The sequence below is a fragment of the Balaenoptera physalus genome (assembly GCF_965194825.1).
Source record: "Balaenoptera physalus genome assembly, chromosome: 12".
Classification (NCBI taxonomy): domain Eukaryota; kingdom Metazoa; phylum Chordata; class Mammalia; order Artiodactyla; family Balaenopteridae; genus Balaenoptera; species Balaenoptera physalus.
Window position 1 is genome coordinate 14,893,138 of NC_138897.1, and position 20,121 is coordinate 14,913,258.

Here is a 20,121-nt window from a genome sequence, read left to right on the forward strand (position 1 = left end):
TGAAAGGAATCAGTTTATTTCTCTGTAGCTATTTTGCTTTGTAGATAAGGATAATTTTCATTCAAGGGGCTAATCCATTGTTCTGATTTCCATATTGAACTCCAGGGCAACCCCACAGTTGCATCATCAGTGAACCACTGAACTCTGCCACGTGGTGGAATTACGATGGTAGTAGTTTCATAACCATTTGTTAATATCTGCGCTGCTGACTTCCATTGCTTTTAAATTATGCCACAGTCCTAATGATTGTAATGTCATTCTCCTAAGAATGCTTAAAAGAGACATGACATCTCCAGGTAGCCCTGTGAGGTGGGAGCATCATAGTCAATTTTCAGAGATAAGAGATGGGAAATGGGGTAAGAGAGGAGGTGAAATTGAATGTATATTCTAAATTCTTTTAATACTCTACATCTCTGATAAGACTTTTTAATAAAAAAGCTTTATTTTAAATACTATTGCAGAATATATATTTACAAAGAGTGAAACCAAGAATTCTTATTTTGTCCAGATAACACCAGGTCTGTTCAGTTGCTGCACTGTCCTTGCAATTACTTTTGTGATGACAGTGAATAAACTTAGCTCCTCCACCAAATATGCTTAAGGATAATTTCACACCCCAGTGCAAGGCAGCTGCTTCTGTCATGGCCAGTGTTTAACAGCTCAGAGCAAGAGCACATGGGAGCATCAGAAAGGAAGCATAGTAGACTATTTGAATTTGAAACCATGGCATCAAGAATATTGTGTGTTATCTCCACATTCACACTTTTTTTCCCCCCACTGAACAATTCCAAAGGGATAATTCTAAAGAAATCCTAGTTATGGTGTGTTTAGCAAAATATTTCTAATAACTTTTTAAATAAGTTGGGCTTATCAAGATCATGATAAATTTTGCCTGGAGTCTTTTTCTCTTTTAATTTTTAAATTCAAGTATGTTTTGAGTGTGTTTTCATTTCATTTACACTTAGCCTACCAGGCTGTAGTATTCCAAGAGTTATTTGATGTTGGAGAAGTTCTATACATTTTTTATAAGCCATGGTAAGCGTTTCTCTTTGAACCATAAAGTTGTATTTTTGCCATCTCGAAGTGGAAATCACTCTGTAAAAATAACATAGAGTTCCTAAATGCAAAATCACTAAGAGGGAAAAAAAATGTATTGCAAATTTTTTGTCATCCAAGAAGATGATACCCGTCTACAAAGAACCAAAGGGTGCTCCATTGTTTAATAATCTCCGGAGACAGATGGAATTTGTGGAAGGCTGTCATCATAGCATTGACGCAAACAACCGGTCATCTGATGGTTCTGTCAGAAGATCAATATAAAGTTACAAAAAAGGGGGGAGGGTGAAATTGCTATTCAGTATCATGCCTACATTTCTCTTGCCCATCTAATTTTGTTGATGAAATCTTTCACTTTTGAGGTGACATATATATTTTACATAAAAGGATTGAAATTCAGCAGCTAATTCCGTTTTTTAGTCCCCTCTTCTTTTCTTTCCTTTTATCCAAGAAACTAGCCACTGTTTCTTACTGATGCATTTAGATATTTTAAAGCCAAGGGTAACCTGGACAAGGGCTTATTTTCAGTATTTTCAAGGAACAAGGTTCTATCATTAGTGTATAGACCCAGAGCTTTGAATGATAGGGCTTAAAATTTTTCACTGATGAACATGTAGATTTTACAGTGGAGAAAGTGAACCTGCCTACTCTGATCTAGGACAGGCCTTGACAAATAAAAATCCAGAGAGTGCATCTACCATGGGAATGGGGGCAAGATAGGAAAGCGGGAAGGCAGAACGAGGCCTACTCACAGTCATAGAGGCCCTTTCAGTGGTGGTCAGATATGGTTTTTATTTTGGGAACTGCAGTCCATTCTTCAGAAATGTTCTTTAGACAAATCAGATGCAAGAGTCATGGTTCTGGTTGTAGAAGGGGGATTGCAGGAAGGACAAAGGTCTTCCCTGTTGCCTTCTTTCATTTGCCCTTCAGCGACCCCTCCTAGCCAACCCCAGCATTCCTGAGGGGTAGTCTGACAACCACTGTGACTGATGCCAACTCTCTCATTTTACAGGTGAGGAAACCTAAGGCAACAGAAGTGCAGCAATTTTTATCCATGTGACACTAATTAATATTTTTTGGCAGAAACTAAGTTATTTCCATTGCACTATGCCAGAGGTTGACAAACTTTTTCTGTAAAGGGCCAGATAGGAAACATTTAGATTCTGTGGGCCATCTGGTCTTGTGGGGATTATTTGATTCTGCTGTTGTAGTGAGAAAACAGACATGACAACACATCACCAACTGGGTTGGTTGTGTTCTAATACAATGTTATTTATGGAAACTGAAATTTGCACTTTATATATTTTTCATGTGTTCCAAAATATATTCTTACAGTCTTTTTCAAAAAAGTAAAGATCATTCTTGGCTCCTGGGACTATACAAAAATAGGTGTCATACTATATTTGGCTTACAGACCATAGTTTGTCAACCCCTGTACTATACCACCTCTTTATCCAACTTAAATGGTACTTTTCATGCACTACCTTAAAATAGTGTAGATTTTTTGGGGGGGGAGGGTCCATAAAATTGTCATTTTTTTCCCCATTGATGTTTCGCATTCAACCACTCTGCCGCCCTGATCTGTTTATCCTTTGTATTTTCTCCTCCACCCACATCTGATTTCTCCATAGTTTTACCTGAGGGTTCAGAGCAGTTTATTGAAAAGTTTGGATTCTCACGACTATTTTGCCACTGAGCATGTGACTATCCATTCACTAAAAATCAGAGCCAAACTTAGTTCGACTTCCTGTCCATATCCAATCCTTCCAATTTCAGTGATGTTACTGAGTGAGAAGACCTGGTTTCCTGCCTTCTCAATTCTCATGATGCTGTTGAAAGACACACTCTACTTCATTTTCTCAGCTGTTGTTCTCCTCAGCTGGATTTTTCTAAAAGGATGAGGGTCAATAACAACAGAAGCAGCAACATTTATAATAAGACTAATTAAATAATAACTGACATCTTCCAGCAACCATTATGAGATACAATATAACATAATAGTTAAGGGTGTATAATCTATCTGCAGACCTTCTAGGATAATCCCAGCTCTGCCACTTTTATCTGTGTGATGTTGGGCAATTTATTTAAGTTGCCTCAACTTCAGTTTCTTCATATACAAAATGGTGATGACAATAGCAGTATATTCCTTATAGAGTTTCAGAACCAAATGATTCAATATATGTACAATTCTTTAAACAGTGAGTGGTAAATGGTAAGTGCTATAAATATAGCATTGTTCAGTGCTCAGATTGTTCATTGTTCAGATTCAGTTAAAATCTAGGCATTGTCTGTGTATATGACGAAAATAATATTTAAAATTATTGAACGCTTACCATAGAAATCAGGCAGTACTCTAAAGTCTTTCTACACATTGAATGGTTTAATTTTTAAAATAATCCTCTGAGATAGATACTATTGAAATGTATTTAAAGATGAAGGAACTGAGATAAAGAGAAATTATTGCAGCTAGCCCAAGGTCACATACCTGGTAAATGGTCAAGTCATTCCTGAAAGCAAAATAATTAAGAGTGAATCCTGAACAGATGTAGGTTGAAAAGTTCATATGATCCTATAACTGAAGTCCAAGTGTCAGGTGAATTCAGGCTTTGATAGTTCCTGGAATAGCAAATCTAAGAGGCATCTCTTGAAACCTAGAAGAGTGAATTTTAAAGAAAGACAAGAAAGTACTGCTTTACCTAGCGGGCAGAAAAGCCATGGAATTTATTACCTCAAGAAGCTGTAGAGGCTTCTAGCAGCCCAACCTAACCATGTAAGATTACTTTTGGGGGGAGGAGGAAATCAGTGTATTTCCCCTGTCCTACATACTAGTTGTTAGGTTAAAGAATGACAGTTTGAATAAAATATTAGACTGGTTTAGAATAGTAATTTTATATTATTTTTGCCTTAGTAAGTTTTATTTTCCATTTTTAGAGAAGTTTCTCCCCCTTGCTTACACTCTAATCAAAAGGTGGCTCTGAGAACAGCAGGAGGTGGGAGGACACCCCGTAAACACACCGGGTCCCAGCGGAACAGACTCTGGTGTGTAAGCCCGGATGGGAGCCTCTTTCCCATCCTTGTCAAGAGCCAGCCTCAGAAGACTGACAGTTAGCTCAGGATCAGAAGGGATTGCTGTGAGAGCGTCTACTAAAATTTAAACGCCCCAGTGCGACAACTACAGGCACTTTAGACAATCATGAGTTTGAAATCTAGGGGCACATTAATATGTTATTTGGCTCAAAATGTTTCCCACTGTGTTTTCTTGCAGTTTGTAAAGACTGAAACTTCAAAAGACATTAATTAATTGCTGACAGTTTTACCAACATGCAGTGGGAAAAAATGAACAAACAAAAACTAAAACGATTTTGGCTAAACAATTGTGTTGTTGAAAAATACTTTTTTCACCTTTAGATATAAAGCATTTCGTTATAGAGTTTTCAGATATTGCCAAGGGTTTACACATACTTCAGCCTACACAAGCATAATCTCCTTCTTTTCCTCTGGTGCCCGGTTATCTTCTCCTTTACCATTGAAGTCGGGTAAAAATAATGTCTTGATATAATAATTGGTTGTGAATCAGTCATTTCAGTGAGTTATCTTGCTCCACAAACCTGCTTTCATTTTTGTGGTTCCTACTTTAATAAATGATATCACTGGAGCTAGAAACCTCAGAATCAACTCAGAATTACCCATAGTCTACCAGATCCACACTGGCAAGTTGATCCTACCTTGGGAATACATATCTGATATCACCATAGCCGCTGAACTTACCAAGATCTTGATCATTACAGTAATTTTTAAAGACAGCCTCCATGCCACTTCTTTTCAAAAGCCTTCTTTAAGCCCTGAGTAGAATTAGTTACTCCATCATCTGTATTTTTATAGCGTATTAAAAAAAATTAAAACAAAGCCATAAACAGTCATTGGAAATAGATAGGAGTTTGAGTCTTAGCTCTGCCACTTACCATAAGCAGGTGATTTAACTTCTCTGAGCCTCAAAGCATATCTGTAAAATATGGAACCAGGAGGTTTTTGTAAAGATGGAATGAGCTAGCATAGTGGTAAGCATATTTCCGGTGATCAATAAATACTAGTTTTCTTCCCAATATTCACTACAACCTCTGTCACCTATGTGTGATTGTGTGTATAAGTGTGTATCTTGTGTGAGCTCCTTGAAGACAGGAACCTTGCAGTACATAGTAAGTGTCAATAAACATTTGTTGAATTAAGTCCTAATTCTGTGTCTTTCCTTCAGTTATATTAACACTGTAGTCTCAATAAAATTATTTTTTTATTTAAATAGATAAGTTGAATGACTTACTTTAGTAATTTTTATTATTTTACTTTCTTATTTTTTTCTCCAAGAATTTGATGGGAAAATCAATATGTGATTATCTGAGCTATATCAATTAAAGTAATAAAAATGAAAACAATGAATAAAAACATTGAAAACAATAGCAGTAATAGGTTTCTTTTTTTAAGTCAGATGTTTGGCATCATAGAAACTATATATATATATATTTGTGAGTGTAACTATAAAAGTAATTTTTTTTAAGGATAGGTATTCCATATTTAAAAATATGGGCCTTAATGTTAAAATTATAGCTAAAAGCGCTAAGAGCCCAGATCCATTAATATTAGAAACAAGTGGTAGAATCTAATGTCAGGAACTAATGACTCCATAATATAAGGAACATATTTTAATTGAAAATAAAATCCATAGCCTATTTGCGATCAGTGCTTTAATGGTTGCCACCCAGGAATGGGAGGAGGAACGAGTGAAGAGAGCCCTTTCTGCACAATAGAACTTCTCCAGTGTAAGCCAGTTGACTTCAGTAGGGCAAAGCTAACTTTACGTGTACTGTAAAGAGAATCCCATTTCTGAGAATGTGGACCTTTTTCCTGTGACTGCATCTCCCTTTATCTAGTAGGTCCCCAACAAAAATATAGCTTCTTGAGGGCCAGTGTCATATTCTACCCTGCTGCTTACTGTGCCTTGGTCAGGCTGCATATGTCCTAAGCTCCAATAGCTACCTAAAAATATCATTGTTTCTCTTTTGTGTCTTTTGGTTACTTCATCTTTACTGCATGAATGGGCCTATTTCTCCCAGTGCCTGGACTTTATTAAACCAGTATCTCTCTCTCTCCCTCTAGTTGTCCATAGAATACTACACAGATGGCTGCATCCCTGTAAGATTTCAGATTTCTAGGGGAAAGATACCAATTTGTGTCTCTTGTAAGCAAGAGCATCTTGTGATAATTTGTTATCCATTATGTATTTTAGCAACTTTTTATTTTGATACCATTTTTCACTTGCACAAAAGTTGCAAGAATAGTAAGAGGAATTCCTATATACCTTTTCCCCAGATTCAGCAGCAATTGTTTACTTTTTGTTCTGTTTGCTGTGTGTGTGTTTACATATCTATATAGTCGACTAGACATCTATATGTATGTGTGTATGTACATATGTATCTATCATTTATTGACCTATAGTGGAGTCTTGTTATTTGTAGTAGTTATGTTCTATAAATCTTCCTTGAACTCTGAATTAGTGAATACTGCATCTTTGCTCTTAGAAGAAATACAGGAGTATATTCCTCTGAATCTCTGGTCACAACCATTTTTAATCAAGTGATCAACACATAACTTTGTTTTGTGTGTTTCTGTTTAAAGACACCTTATTTAATATATAAATATAATAAATATTATTACTTAAAATATTTATTGATTTATTAACAGTATAATCAATATAATCAATAATGTCGATTCATTAACATTGAACTTTTGACCAAGAGCACTATAACTCATGTCTGAAAGAAGATTACGTAATGCACACATTTTCTCTGTAAGGCACATTATAGCCTTCTTGAACTTAGGATCACTAGACACCACTTCTGCACTGCAATTGGGGGTCATTTTAAACATCAAAATCACCACCAAAAAGCACAAAAATGCAGAAAAAGTGGCACTAAATAGACCTCGAAAAGGACGTGTGTTTACAACATGAGGGCTGAAACAAGAAGGCCAAGTGTGTCCTTGTTCTGCCTCAACCGGGAACATGCAAGTCAGGAGACTCAAATTTTTTGCTGCTCTGCCCATGCCTATGAATGATTGGTAAAATACTGTGTGTATTGATTTTTGGGTTACAAATAAATATAAAGAGTAGGCAGATTCACAAAATTGGATTCTGTGAATAATGAGGATTAGCTGCATATATATTTGACCCATATATTTATGTGTTCATATCTTTTTCTGAACCATATGAGAGTAAATTGGAGATGTATCTATTTACCTATAAATGTGTTTTTTCCTAGGAGCAAAGACATTCTCTTACAAAACCAGTACAGTGACCAAAGTCAGAAAATTTAATAGTGATAAAATACAATCTATATTCCATATTCATATTTTATCAACTGCCCTGGTAATGTCCTTTATAGATATTTTCTGTTCCCCCCAGGTCTAGAATTCAATGCAGGGTTATGCATTTCCTTTAATTTTCATGTCTCTCATCTCCTTTAGTTTAGAACAGTTTCTTTTTATTTGTGTCTTTTGGTGTTGATATTTTAAACAGTTATTTTGTAGACTGTTCCCCTATTTGGGCTTCTCTAGTGTTTCTTCATAATGAGATTGGCGTAATACATTTTAGTAGAACTATCACAGAAGTGTGCTGTAATCATCTCAATGCATCATATCAGAGGTACGTGCTATCATGGTTTGTCCCTAGGTTAAGGTGGTGTCTGCCAAGTTTTTCTACTATTTTCCCTTTGAAATTAATAAGCAATTAATGGAGAGGAAGTTACTTGGAGACTATACAAATATCCTGTTTCTCAAACTTTTACCCACTAGTTTAAGCATCCTTGTATATTTATTGGTTCTACACTAAGGAAGAACTTCCCCATCTATTTATGTACTCTAATTTATTTATATCTGAATGAAGGTATGAATTGTTAATTTTATTCAAAGGGATGTAAGCCATTTCAATCAATATTTATTTTAACATTCAAGTTGTCCAAAATTTGTCCAGTGGGATCCCTTTCAAACTGGCCTGTATTCTTTCAATATACCTCCAGCATTCATTCAGCGCTTCCTTACTTTATGGTGCAGCAAGATGTTTAGGCTTTTCTTAAAAATGTCCCTGCTTTCTTTTAGTGGAGAATGGTCCCGAGAAGCCAAGATTTGGGTGCTAGGTATGTTCAGTGCTACTGATGGATCACTGCTTCTAAATCCCTTCATCAGAGAGCTAGGAAATACATGTGTGTAGGTGTATACGTGCACACACACTCACACATATATAGACATATCAGATACATAGACATCCATATCTGTATAAACACACATGTATATGTGTGCACACGTAATACATATGTATAGATTTGTATTTATTTCTATCTTTGTGTGTGTGTATATATATATATATTTATAGGTTTATACTAATATCTAGTTCCAGTCCAGCACTGCAGAATGCATTCTAGTCATCCCTTTTTCCATATTTGTAGCTCCTTCTCCAATAATGAGAAACCTAGCTTTCATTATCCTCAATATAGTTACACTTTTGTTCAAACTAGAGTATATGGAATACAGTTTTTAAATTCCTAACTCATACCACTGTGAAAAAAAAAGCAAACCTACAAACTGGAATTCAATATCTAGTTCCAGTGTTTTAGGTTAAATGTACATAGAATGAAATGCACACCTCTCAAATGTACAATTCAATAAGTTTTGATGAATGTACCAATACCCCTTGTTCTTTCTGAAGTAAATCTGTCATTCATATCATTGTTCCCCCTGTGTGTAGTGCATCCTTTTTTTTTCCTGGCTGCTTGCAGTTTGACTATGATAAGCTTGAGTGTGGTTTTCTTTGTATTCATAATGCTTGTGCTTTGCTTGTCTCCTTCAAACTGTAAGTTTATGTTTCAGCAAATTTGAGAACTTTTCTGCCACTATTTCCTCAAATATTTTTCTGTCCCATTCTCTCTTTTCTCTCTTTCTGTGACTCTAATTACTCATATGTTAGACTGCTTGGTATTGTTCCTCATGTCGTTGAGGATCTATCCTTTTTCTCTCCTTTTCAGATTAGATGGTTTCTACTGATCTGTCTTCAGGTCCACTGATCCTATGTCTTCCAGATCCAATATTCTGCTCATCTCATCTACTGATTTTATTTATTATTACTGAGGTAAAAGTGGCATATAACATAATATTAGTTTCAGGTGTACAACATGATCATTCAGTATCTGTATGCACTGTGAAGGGATCCCCACAGTAAGTCTGTCTAGTTACCATCAGTCACCATACAAAGATACAATTTTATTTTATTTTTTTTTCTTGTGAGGAGAACTTTCAGGGTTTACTCTCTTGGCAACTTTTAAATAAGCAATACAATAGTATTGACTATAATTTCCATGCTTACATACATCTCCATGACTTATTTATTTTATAACTAGAAGGTTGTACCTCTTGACCTACGTATTTCTCCTACCCCCATCCCCTTCCCTTCTGGCAACCACCAATCTGTTCTCTGTATCTGTATCTATGAGTTTTGTTTTGTTTGTTCTTTTTTTTTTTTTTTTTTTTTAGATTGTATATATAAGCGAATATCACATGGTATTTGTCTTCCTCTGTCTGATTTATTTCATTTAGTGTAATACCCTCAAGGTCCATCCATGTTTTCACAGATGGCAAGATTTCCTTTTTAATGGCTAATATTCCATTTTTTATATATGCCACATCTTGGTTATCTGTTCATCTACTGAGGGGTGCTTAGGTTGCTTCCATATCTTGGCTATTGTAAATAATGCTGTGATGAACACAGGTGTGCATATATCTTTTTAAATTAACGTCTGTGTTTTTTTCAGATAAATACCCAGATGTGGAATTGCTAGACCATATGGTAGTTCTATTTTTTAATTTTTTGAGGAACCTCCTTACTGTTTTTCGTACTGCCTACACCAATTTACATTCCCACCAACAATGCACAAGTGTTCTTGCCAACACCTGTTATTTCTTGCCAACACTTGTTATTTCTTGTCTTTTTTGAGAATAGCCATCCTAACAAGTGTGAGGTGATATCTCATAGTGATTTTGATTTGCATTTCCCTGATAATTAGTGATGTTGAGCATCTTTTCATGTGCCTGTTGGCCCTCTGTATGTTTTCTTTGGAAAAATGTCTATTCAGATGCTCTGCCCATTTTTTAATTGGATTGTTTGTTTTTGCTATTGAGTTGTATGAATTCTTTGTGTATTTTGGATATTAATCCCTTATCATAAATATGATGTGCAAATATTTTCTCCCATTCAGTAAGTTGCCTTTACATTTTGTTGATGGTTTCTTTTGCTATGCAGAAACTTCTAGTTTGTGGTAGTCCCATATGTTTATTTTTGTTTTTGTTGCCTTTGCTTTTGGTATCAAATTCAAAAAATCATTGCCAAGACCTGTGTCCAGGAGCTAAGTGCCTATGTTTTCTTCCAGGAGTTTTATGGTTTCAGGTGTTATATTCATGTATTTAATCCATTTTGAGTTAATTTTTATGTATGGTGTAAGGTAGTGGTCTAGTTTCATTCTTTTGCATGTGGCTGTCCTCATCCACTGATTTTTAAAATTTCACAAATTGTACTACTGGGTCTCCATTTTTTGTGGTTTTTCTTTCTCTGATGAAAGTCTCTATTTTTTTGCTCTGTATTTTCCGCTGAATCCTTGAACATATTTATAACAAAACAGCTGCTTTATATTCTGACCTCCCTGTATATTTCAGTTGGTTCCTGATGGCTGATATCTCATTTCAGCATGAATCATGATTTTCTATGTTTTGCTTATCTGGGAATTTTTGTTTTTAAACAGAAAATTGTGTATGAAACATTCTAGAGACTAAATTATGTTATCTTCCCCTGGAGAATGTTCGTAATTGTTTTATCAGGAATTAATCTGCTTGGACTCAAACTCTAAAAGCTAGCTCCTTACAGTTGGCAGCAGCTGAAAGCTGTAACCGTCTGTCACTTTCTGTAAGACACTAAGGAGTCTCAGCTCTTCATAGATCAGGGGTCAACCAAGGCTTTGGGCAGATTTTAAATGCAGAATTTTGGACTTCCTCATACTGTGGCTCTCTCTTTTCCAGGGTTTCCTTTAATAGTTTCTAGGTAGTATGACAGTCCTAAAACCAGGCCAGTAAGAGCCATGCTTTCTGCCTAAGGTCCAGACATCCCACACTGTGCAGAATGAGGACTTCCCTCACATGAAAAGTTGAATAAATGCAGAGTTACCAAGTGAATTTTTCGGTTTTAAAGGTAACTCTCTTCCAGTTTCTTGCTGCTTCTGACCACTTGTTTTCTCTCATTTTCTCCAGTATTTATGATTTTATCTGCAGGAGTTTTCATCCAATACCAGCTACTCCGCCATCACCAGAAGTAAAATTCCATTAACTTTTAATGATGTACCATTTGTTGTTATTTTTATTTCTTTCATTGTTGTTAAGAAAATTTTCATGGTTTTATTGTATCATGAGGCAGTGAAACACCTGAACAAATCAATATCTGGGCCGTGAGGCAGCTGCTTTCTCCTTCACTTCTTTGGGTTACTAGAGCAACTTGTCAGTAGATTTAAAAAAAAAAAAAGACAACCTTTTGCATTACTTAAGTCTTTCCAAGGCGTGGGCTGGTACAACACAAACTTCTCCTGTCAGATGCAACCAGTCTAAGCGTTCAAACATCATGTGCAATGCCGCAGTAGCAGCAGCGCACCTGCCCACTCCCCCCGTGGCCCTGCTCATTTGTGTATGATATTTGGAGCATCTGGAGGAGTGTGAATAGTATCGGGAAGAGGAGGGAGGAGGTCAGCCGAAGTTGTGCAGGGCAAGCCTGAACATGTCATTGGTGTGAACCCAAGCATCACTGATGTTCTTTAATGGGAACATCTGGTGGAACCCCATGACAGGGTCTTCATCGGCCTTGAGCTGGTCCACAACCATGCTGATGATGCAGCTGTCTGACCTGGGCTGAGGGTCCTGTGCTGTGATGCTGTCCTGGATTTTCTGGAACGGAAGGCTAGACAATTTCTCCACAGTGGCAGCTTTCCCCTGGAATTGCTGTCCTTCCCAAGTAAGGCATGTCGCGTCAAGATAACTTGCGCCTGGTTGGGTTCTGTCGTTATCAAATAACTGGTAGTAATGTTGAATGAAGCAGGATCCAGTCTGCTCCCAAACTGGCTTGTCTCCCATTCTGGGGTGCCACCCGGCCTCATTGAGACCCGAGGAGCTGGCACAATGGCGGCAGCAGTGGCGGCAACCCAGTGTGGTCTTCTCCCACCTTCCCTTGCCACCCCGCTGCACTCTGTTGTTTTTATTTCTAAAAATAAGTCTTTATTGTAGAAAATGTAGAAAATGCAAAAAAAAAAAGAAAAAGAAATTGTATTACTATTTTCCAGAAATAACCATTATTAACATTTTGAAATACTTACTAAAGTTTTCCCTCTGCAATTTTTTCACACCCATGAACTCACACACACAAAATTGGTGTATATATGCTACTTTGTATTCTGATTTCTTCATCTAACATATCATGAGTATTTCCATTTGATTACATATATTTTGTAATGACATTTTAATTATTAAATAATATGCTCTCATGTGGATGTACATTTATTTAACCATTATCGTTGACCATTTGGATTGATGCCAATTTTCACTCTGTTAAATAGGACTGGGAAACACCTTATACATTAATCTTTTATAGCATGTTGTGTTATTTCATTAAGATTGATTTCCAGAAATAAGGGTGCTACGTCAAAAGTATAAATATTTAAGAATTCTTGCTCTTCCTTGATTTTTTAAAAAAATCAATTTATACCTAAATTGGTTGCACAGGAGAGTTTTGACTCACAACTTCTATACATGCAGGCATTATTGTAAAATATTTCCAATTTGACAAGGGAAAAGTGATAACTCACTGTAGGTTTAACTTGCGTTACTAGTGAGATTGAACATTAAATATGTTTATTGGCCATGTGTAATTATTTTCTGAACTATCTATGTATTTTACCAGTTTTTCTATTTGGATGCTGTTCTTATCTTATTGATTTGTAAGAGCTCTTTATGTCTTATTTACTAAGATCTACTACATGTCAGACACTGGGTGATTGAAATTTTGTGGTGAACAAATCATATATAGTTTCTGCCTCTTGAATCTTTTACACCAAGTGTTTTATGAATTTTTGCCTATATCCATTAACTTTGGTCAAAAATATTTTTTATCAAAGCAATTCTTGAATTTGGTAACAAATCCAGAAATATAGAAATACTAGTTCTACTTCCCTTCTCATTCCCAGACCCATTCTTCAGAAGCAGCCTCTTCTGGTGCTTGGTGCTATGGTTCAAGAAAACATGCTTTGTTTTCTCTTTCCTTCATTTAGAAATACTAGACAATATCTGATAACCTCTAATATGACAGGTGAAGATGTAAATCATTTGTACCTTTGTCTTCTTTCCCTCTTCTTAGAGTTTCAGATTTATACCATTTTTAGTTTTCTATTATTTTTGTAACTTAAAATAAGAACTTAAATCTGTATTTTTTGTTGTATCAAGGTTTAGAAGTGTCATCTTATGCAATATGAAGATATTACCTTTTCTCCCTTTCTTCCCCATTCATGTTACATCTCAACATGAAATTAATTCTATTTTTTCTACGCTCAAATGTTTAAAATTTTACCACATTTAATTTGTGTCCTATTTTATATTATTTTTTAATTTTTTCACTCATATCTTTGTGAGCATCCTGATTCTTAATTACAACTGCATAGTATTCTATCGAACAGTTATTTTATAATAAGTGCCCTATATATAAACATTTACATTACTTCCAATCTTTTGCTATTGTAAGGTTATAATATATGAAATTATTAGTTTTGGATAAAAATAATGGAATATTGGCATTTTCACAAATATAAATCTAATACAAGAAGTGCTGTCTTTAGAATATATTTCCAGAAATGTAATTTTGATAACATTGCCAATTTTTCTTTTAAGGCTTGTACCATTTTGTATGAAGGTTTCTATTTCTCCCAGCTTTGATAACACTTTTTGCTCTAATTTTAGAATTTTGCCGAATTACAAGGTGAAAAATGGCATCCAATTTTAGTTATAATTTGCATTTCTATTACTATATATATGAATGAAGTTGAGCATCCTTTCATATTTTAAGGGCCCTTTTATTTTTTTGTTTGCTGAACCATATTCACATCTTTTGAACTCTTTTTCTTTCTTTTTTTTTGAAATATATTTGACATATAACATTATGTTAATTTAAGGTGTATAACCTGTTGATCTATACATTTATATATTGTGATAAGATTGCCATTGTAGAGATAGTTAGCACTTCTGTCACATCATGTAATTACTTTTTGTAGTTGGAATAAGTAAGACCTAGTCTCTTAGCAAGTTTGAATATTATGATACAATATTGCTATCTATATTTACTATACTTTGCATTAGGTCTCTAGGACTTAATTACTACTAGTGGTAAGTTTGTACCCTTAAACAACATCTCTCTTGTTCTTGTACCTCCACACCCCCTGATAATCACCGTTTTACTCTGTTTTTACAAGTTTGGCTTTTTCAGATTCCACATATAAGTGATAGCATACAGTATTTATGTTTCTCTGGCTTATGTCACTTAGCATAATGTCCTAAAGGTCCATCATGTTGTCATAAATTGCAAGATTTCCTTCTTTCTCATGGCTGAATAATATTCAATTGTATATATACACCGTATATATCTATTCATTCATCTGTTGATGGACACTTAGGTTGTTTTCATATCTTGGCTATTGTCAATAATGCTGCAATAAACATGGGAGTGCATATGTCTCTATACCCAGATTGCTGAATTATATGACAAATCTGTTTTTAATTTTTTGAGGAACCTGCATACTGTTTTCTGGGCATTGCTGCTCCAATGTTATCTTGTATCCAGTCAGCTGGTGAGACATTTGATGCCAGATTGCCTTATTTTCCTTTTAAGGCAGTTAGGTTATTCTATAAAGAAGCTTTTGGGACCTTCTTTTTATTTGTACCATTTTGCAATTTCATGTACTAGGCCAGGGTTTTTTGTGTTTGTTTGGTGACTCTTGTTTCTGTGTGTCTTCACTCTGAAGATGTATCCTCCTTCAGCTCTGGGAATTTCTTTTCTACTATAATTTTGACATTCACCTCTTTCCATTTTCTTGCTCTCTCTTTCCAGAATTCCTTCTGTCAGGACAATGTACAACCCTGATGGGCCTTCTTTTCCTCATTTCCTCTCTCATATTTTCTGACTCTTTATCCTTTTGTGCTCTGTATTCCAGGAGATATCCTCAACCTTATTTTCCAGTCACTCTTCAATTTTACCATAGTATGTTTAATCTCTGACACCTTTTTTTATCTTCTCTGATTGTTCTTTGTTCAGAGCTTTATAGTTTTGTTTTATAAATACAGTACTTTCTCTGATCACTCTGAACACATTCAGCATTCTCAAAGTCCTTTTCTATTTCCTCAACCTCCCATAAGACCATTTAAAAAAATTTTTTTTCTTTCTCTTATAACCTGCTTGTTTTCTTCACATACCTAGCATTCCCTGTTTCTCCATTCACATTTAAGAAGGATATAGGTTCCCTATGCTGCCAGGAAGGTAAGATGCTTTTCTAGATATTTTCTCTAAGGAACTCTGTGTAGGGCCGCTTTGGTAGGTAGAGCTACATGATCCAGGGGACAGGCCGTAGACGGCATTCCCCAACCCAAGGTCAACAGCAATAGCATTTTAATCAGTGGGAGAGGGAAGGGGGAAAGGATGCTTGCCATGAGAATCTGACTTTTGCCCAACACTGATTTTAATTCCTTTAGAGAATAACCTTTGAGCATTTTCCTGGGGGAATAATGCTGGCTGTTTGTCCTTTGTATTTGACTTTATGGGATGGGGAGTAAGATAAGAGTCCTGACTACTCTAATTGCTGTATATGTCATTCATTAATTACTTCACTGTAAATATAACTATGTTCATGCTCAATTATCCTGTGCCATAGGGGTGCTTGTAATCTGGCTATGTATTTTTTTTTAAATATGGGCTATATTCATGATATTGAATTACTGTTCACTTTTTTAAAGATATAATGGTAATGTGATTATGTAGGAAATGTCATTCTTTTTTTTTTTTTTTTTGAATTATTTATTTATTTATTTATTTTTGGCTGTGTTGGGTCTTCGTTTCTGTGCGAGGGCTTTCTCTGTTGCGGCAAGTGGGGGCCACTCTTCATCGCCGTGCGCGGGCCTCTCACTGTCGCGGCCTCTCTTGTTGTGGAGCGCAGGCTCCAGATGCACAGGCTCAGTAACTGTGGCTCACAGGCCTAGTTGCTCCGTGGCATGTGGGATCTTCCCAGACCAGGGCTTGAACCCGTGTCCCCTGCATTGGCAGGCAGATTCTCAACCACTGCGCCGCCAGGGAAGCCCGGCTATGTATTTTAATATAATTGCTTTGAACCCTGTGAGCTCCATGGCTAATTTATGACTAGGTTCTGTTCACTTTATTATTTATTTACTTGTTTATTTACTTACTTATTTTGGTTCATTTTATATTAATCCTCCCTCAGCCTTCTAAGTAGTTAGATATCTTTTACTTTACCTCTGTTAGCTATCTCTTTTTCCTCTTAGGGGAAGTGTACTCTCTTTTTTCCCAAAAACCTAGCATCAATTCCCTCCTTTTTATTTTTATCTTAGATTTTTTTTAAACAATTCTGGCAGACTGCCTCTACTTAGAAGTTACCTTAATGACCCAATTTCAGCAATCCTTACAATTTAAATACTTCGGGCTTCATGGAAGGCTTAATTAAGTAAAAGAAAATTATGATGAAAATATAACCCAGAGGACATCAGAAGGAATGAGGAAATGCGTTTTAGACTAGTGTACAGATCATTCATCAACAAGTGATCCTTACAAGGAACCTCAAGATAGAGAGACTCAAAATATCTTGAATTACAAAATAAAGCATGTCTACTAAATAATAATAGCAAGAAAGAAAAACTGCTGACTTTATTTTTGCTAAAAGTCCTGCTCTTCTTTATTTCACATACGCACAATGTGACATTTTTTGAAGCCTAACACCTTCTGACTGGGCCCCTTAGTTATTTTTCTCTTACTCTCCTTTTCTGGTTCCTTTGTCACATGTCCTTTGGTCACTGGATGTTCCAGTGCTAATTCTCTTTATTACCTTTCTTTATTTTAGTCCAATTCTGAAATTTCTCTCAGCATCTGCTTCCCTCCTCCAGTAAAAGTGCCCCATTGGAACTCTTGATGGCTGTTCCATTGTCTTCCTGTCTTAGGCATCTTCCTCTCCTACATCTGGATACTGTCTGCTCACTCAGAGGTCAGAAACTCCATGACTGAGCAAGAGTGTAAAGATCCAAATTCAAGGCACAATATCTGTTAATTCTCAACAATTGGTTCTAACCGTTAGCTGATGGAACAAAATGAACAACAGTATTAGGACTCTGAATATGATCGTGTAGTTGGCCCATGCAAAAGGATGTAATTTGGCGTACAAAACGTCGAGCACAAAAGTGGATGTAGAACAGAAGACACTGAACAAGTTGTGCGATTTAATTAGCAATATAAATAGACAGAGGAGTGGCAGCAGTACAGCATCACTTATATGTGGCGATGAGAATTTCAGGCTACGCTGTCTGTGGCTGCCTCGCCAAGAACTATTTGTTAACATGGCTTGTACTGGTGTCGGACAACCAAAGGGCTCCTCTCAGCTGTCAATTTCTCTAATGAAGGAAGAGAAGAAGAACACGCTCTAGATTTCTGTATTGACTTTTCACGAACTACTGCAACCCTCCAGGTGCCAACCTATAAATACTTTTGAAAACAGGATTGAGAGTCTCTTTCATATTTGTTCTTTTAATCTATTCATGCCAAAATCATCCAAATAAATAGAGCAGAACTTCAGTAACAAAGCATGCTTTTGACTATAACAGTCTAAAATTTAACTTTATTATGTACCTTTATATGGTTTTGTATGGAAAGTTGGAGAGGGTTGCCATGACTGATCAATATCTTGTCTCTCTGAAATGTTTGATTTATACAGATACTTTCCATAACAATTATATGATTTTTTAAAATTAAACTGCCTTTCTTTGCCAAATGATAGCCACCTTTTTTAGCCCATCTTATAATTTGTCTCTAAAATGCCTGTCTTCATAATATGCCGATCATTAGAGTAATGCATATTTGATGAAAACAGGTAATAAATAACATTTCAAAGTCTGTTTCTAGGCACTGATTGATGTATGTATTGTTTTGTCTGCTGTGTTTAATGGCCACGTCTTACTTTTTCTAGTTTTTAGCAGCACCCCCTGAGGAGTAAATGAGAGCTGACCTGTTTTGAAATCCTCTTCCAGAAATAGAATTCTCATCCTGTTACTTTTGGGGCTGGGGAGGGAATTTGGCACACATATTGTCGTTCATTTGCAAATGCAAAGTCACCACTTGACAGCCTATTCACTCTGAGGAGGACACAGTCTATCAAATAAGATCAAGGGTACTTTTTACAGACTCACAAACATCCTCTCTATGTACATACATAAAAGGAGGTGATAAGAATAGAATTTCTCTCACTGGGAAAAGTCCCCTAAGTAAAAATACCCAGTTCTTTGAAATTAATTGATCATAAAGGAGAAGTGCTCTAGCAAAAGAGCCACTAAGCGACTTGGGTTGGATTGATACATAACACGTATAGGGCTTGGTACTATTGAGAAACTCTCTTGTGCACCCTTTTGGGAAAAACCAGTTCAGACAAATTCTTAATGAGCACTTTACCCATTCTTGCATCACTTTCAGAGAGCCACTTAGCTGTTTGCCCAGGGATATTAAACCCCTGAGAAAGGATAAGGCTTTGCTTGGGTCTCAGTCTGCCCATGCTATTGTAGCACATGGAACCCTATGTGAAGCCCTGGCAGCATGACCCTGCTCACGCTTGGGCTCAGACCCCACCGGGTCCCAGCGGCAGGTCAGTGTGACCACCAGTACGATTATATGTCAGCAAAGTGGAAAACATATCAGTCCTATCAATAGTCTGACTCAATTTTCAATTTTTTCTTTCTAGCACCAACTATTCACTTTTTCCTTATAGGAATAGTCTGTGAGTTCAAGCGTTGTACAGTTGTTGGGTTCACTTGTTTCTTCCTTTCCTGCTGATTTACTTTTTCTTTTTTTTTTTTTGAAATTTAGTATATGTCAAATAGGGGAGCATCGAGATTTATGTTAAGGAAAGAAGAATAAAAAGGATAGAAGAGGGAGAAAGAGAGTCAAAGCTCGTGGAAATAGATAACAAGAACGATATATAAATTAAATCTGAGAAATGGTCACCTATATACTGGATTTAAATAGATCATCTCAACATTGCTTCAAATTCTAAAGTATCTGAAAGCTGCCAAGAATTTTCTACTTTAGTTGACTGCCAACAATGAGATAGGCAGGTAAACTTTTTTATTTTATTTTTTCTTTTTGGAAACGTCCAGTTTCTTAATTCTTATTTAATGTATTAGATAAAGAATGTATTATGCTTTGGTGAGCAAGATGTTGGATATTATTATTCTGGGATCCCTCCATGAAATTATTTCAAAACATGAGTTAATAATGTCCTTTGGTCTCTCTTTAGCCATGTACTATTCTCTTTTTTAGCTACTTTTGCTTCTTTGGCCTACAAGCCACTAGAGATATTATAGATTCCAAGGACACTTTTCTTTTCAGCCATCCTAATGTAATGGTTTGAAACAGTCAAATTCACTCTTCATTTGTTGGTTTTCATTTATTTGCTAACCTTTCTCAACCACAGTCAATTTCCATTGTTCAACTAATCCCTCAACCAATCAGATTAAAAATTATATGTTTACTATTAATACATGTCCAATACTAGGTGATGTAATGAATTTCAGAAAAGTCTAACATTGTTCTGGTTTTTAATGGGCACATTACCATATTTGACTCTAATCTGGCCACAGAGTTGATTCTCTGCAAATCCTGAGTGTTATACTGGAAATTCACAACCA

At 35.9% G+C, this 20,121-nt stretch overlaps 1 pseudogene across 1 annotated transcript; it reads right to left on the reverse strand.

The window, feature by feature from the left end:
* Positions 1-4,126: 4,126 nt before the first annotated feature.
* On the reverse strand, positions 4,127-14,396 carry LOC309639981 (nuclear transport factor 2 pseudogene; annotated as a pseudogene). Its single transcript has one exon. The product of its transcript is annotated as a nuclear transport factor 2 pseudogene (transcript).
* Positions 14,397-20,121: the final 5,725 nt, after the last annotated feature.